At 37.9% G+C, this 3626-nt stretch overlaps 1 pseudogene; it reads left to right on the top strand.

Moving 5' to 3' along the window:
• Positions 1 to 1841: 1841 nt before the first annotated feature.
• LOC119035700 (ribosome production factor 1-like) lies at positions 1842 to 2887 on the top strand (annotated as a pseudogene).
• The last annotated feature ends 739 nt before the right edge of the window (positions 2888 to 3626 follow it).

Here is a 3626-nt window from a genome sequence, read left to right on the forward strand (position 1 = left end):
TTTCCTATATTATTCTTCTTTTATCTATTTTGTACCTACCATTTACACTTATTATTTCCTGTTCCTTTTTCTCCTTTCTCTCCCTTGTCCTTTCCCACTGATAACCCTCCATGTGATCTCCATTTCTGTGATTCTGCCCCTGTTCTAGTTGTTTCCTTAGTTCATTTTTGTTTTTGTTTTTAGGCTCAGTTGTTGATAGTTGTGAATTTGTTCTCATTTTACTGTTTATATTTTTTATCTTCTTTTTCTTGGATAAGTCCCTTTGACATTTCATATAATAAGGGCTTGGTGATAATGAACTCCTTTAACTTGACTTTATGTAGGAAGCACTCTATCTGCCCTTCCATTCTAAATGAAAGCTTTGCTGGATAGAGCAATCTTGGATGTAGCTTCTTGCCTTTCATGACTTCAAATACTTCTTTCCAGCCCCTTTTTGTCTGTAAGGTTTCTTTTGAGAAATGAGCTGACAGCCTTATGGGAACTCCTCTGTAGGTAACTGTCTCCTTTTCTCTTGCTGCTTTTAAAATTCTCTCCCTCTCTTTAATCTTGGCTACCATAATTATGATGTGCCTGGATGTGTGTTTGCTTGGATGTGTGTGTGTCAACTTCTTTGGTGCTCTCTGAGCTTCCTGGACTTCCTGAAAGTCTATTTCTTTTGCCAGACTGGGGAATTTCTCCTTCCTTATGTTTTAAACTAAGTTTTCCGTTTCTTGCTCTTCCTCTTCTCCTCCTGGCACCCTTATGATTCACATGTTGGAACATTTAAAGATGTCCTGGAGTTTCCTAAGCCTCTCTTCAATTTTCTGAATTCTTATTTTTTCATTCTGTTCTGATTGAATGTTTATTTTTTCCTTCTGGTACAAACTGTTGATTTGAGTCCCATTTTCCTTATCATCACTTTGGTTCCCTATACATTTTCCTTTATTTCACTTTATTTCATAGTCTTCACTTTTTCATTTAGTTTGTGACCATACTCAACCATTTCTGTGAACATCCTGATTACCAGTGTTTTGAACTTTGCATCTGATAGGTTGGCTATCTCTTCATCACTTAGTTTTATTTTTTGAGTTTTGGTCTGTTTTTTCATTTAGGCCATAATTCTTTGTCTTGATGTAGCTGTTACTTTGTAAGGAGCAGAGTCTTTATGTATTCACCAGAGTGGGGCAACCCATGTGGCTTGGTTGTGGTGCTGGATGTGGGGGAGGGGCCTGAAAGGGAACAATGCCACGTGTTCTGCTCTCTTCAAGCTTTTTAGGCACTTCTGCTACTCACAAGCAAATTGGGCCCTTCTGGTGCTGATTACGACATGGGTGGTTTTGGGGTTGTCTGGTGGTTTTTCTAGGACCCTGTGGGTCTTTAAGAGCTATTATGCTAAGTAAAATAAGCTAGGCAGTGAAAGACAAATACTATATAGTCTCACCTACAGGTGGAACCTTTCAACAAAACAAATAAGCAAGTAGAATATAACCAGATGCACTGAAAGAAAGAACAAACTGACAGTAACCATATTCAGTGGGGAAGTGTTTAATAAGGGAAAGAAGGGAAAGGGTGGTCAATGGACATGTATAAAGGACCCATGGATAAAGCAAAAGGGGAGTAGGATTGAGGGTGGGCAATATGGGTGGGTGAGCTGGGGGAAAGTGGTGGCAGGAAAATGGAGACAAATGTACCTGAACAACAATAATTTAAAAAATTGTAAATTAAAAAGGAAAAAAATGAGCAAAGGACCTGAATAGATTATTTTAGAACTTCTCAATATAGAACTTCTTCCAAGTGGACCTACAGATGGCCAATAGATCTATGAAAAAAATGCTGCACACAGACACCAAGGAACAAATATTATGGAGAAGACAGGCAGCAGCCAAAAGAAAGCCCTGAAAAGCAAAAGAGCTATACCGAAGCACCTCAAAAGGCAGCAGTTGTTAAGGATGGAGCAACAGAGAGTGGGGCCCAACCCCCCAAATCATCTGTCTTTCCTCCAGGCTTCAGCATCTTAGAGATCAAAAACAAATAGCAGTGACAGTGACACTTATGTTCACGTGGTGGAAATAGCAGCAGTGGAAGGAAAAGTTGGCAGCTAAAAAAAAATTTAAAAAGAGAGAGAAGCTCTTGGTGATAAGCCTCCACCAAAACCTATACCCAAGACCACTGAAAACCAGAGCATGTATGATGAAACCACAGTAGACCCTACTGATGAAGAGGTTGTTTATGATGAAGCTACAGATGAAATTTGCTTCTTACTTCAACAGACAGACTTCTCTCAAGATTTTCATTACATCAGATAGACCTCAAGGGAGAATAGTATGATGCTGTGAATAGCTCTCCACAGTTATACAAAACTCACATGCTTATCACAGAAGAGGACTGGCTCTGAAAAAAATTATTCCACAGTGCATCTCAAGAGATTTCACAGATCTGATAGTTATTAATGAAGATCGGTAAAACACCAAATTCTGAATTGATTCTGAGTCACTTATCAAATGGACCAACTGCTCAGTTTAAAATAAGCAGTGTTCATCTGCATAAGGAAATTAAGAGAAGAGGCAAGGACCCCACAGAACACATACCTGAAATAATTCTGAATAATTTTACAACACAGCTGGGTCATTCTATTGGACAGATGTTTGCATCTCTCTTTTCTCATAATCCTCAGTTTGTTGGAAGGGAGGTTGCCACATGCCACAATCCATGGGATTATATCTCCTTCAGATTTCATAGATGCATATTCAAGAGTGAAAAGAAAGTGGGAATTAAGGAACTAGGGCCACATTTTACCTTAAAATCAAGATCTCTTCAGAAAGGAACCTTTGATTATAAATATGAAGAATATGAATTGATCCATAAGCACTGGGAAATGGATACAAGTAGAAGAAAATTCCATGTATAAAGTAACTGAAGGAATAGTGTTGGATTTTGCTGAGCAGACCTATCTTGAAACTGTGACAGAAGATGATTCAAAAAGGCATTCACTGATAATACATTCTTTTGTGTCTGGACAAATTACCTGGTGCCATGAATTACCTACCACTTACTGTTTCTGTAAGAAATACAAATAAATGTCATTTTGGTAAGAGATTTAAAAAATAAAAAATGCTGCACATTATTAATCATCAGAGAGATGTAAATTAAAATTACAATGAGATATAACCAGAAAGCTGCCAGAATGACTACTGTCAATAAATGAACAAACAATAAGTGCTGGAAAGGATGTCAAGAAAAAGGAACCCTAGTGCACTGTTGGTGGGAATGCAGACTGGTTCATTCTCTGTGGAAAACAATGTGGAGTTCTCTCAAAGAGTTAAAACTGGAACTGCCATTTTACCCAGTGATCCCACTTTTGGGTATATATCCTAAGAATACTGAAATATCAATCAGAAAGAACATATGCACCCTATGTTCATAGCAGTGGTATTTATATCTAAAATCTGGAAACATCCCAAGTGCCCAGTAGTAGATGAGTGGATGAAAAAGCTGTGATACATTTACACAACAGAATACTACATGGCTATAAATAATAAGGAACTCCTGCCCTTTGTGACAGCATAGATGGACCTGGAGATGATTATGCTAAATAAAATAAGCCAGTCAGAGAAAGACAAAAACCACTTAATCTCACTAATACATGA

The sequence above is a fragment of the Artibeus jamaicensis genome, unplaced genomic scaffold, assembly GCF_021234435.1.
Source record: "Artibeus jamaicensis isolate MK-2021 breed Jamaican fruit bat unplaced genomic scaffold, CSHL_Jam_final contig_475, whole genome shotgun sequence".
Classification (NCBI taxonomy): Eukaryota; Metazoa; Chordata; class Mammalia; order Chiroptera; family Phyllostomidae; genus Artibeus; species Artibeus jamaicensis.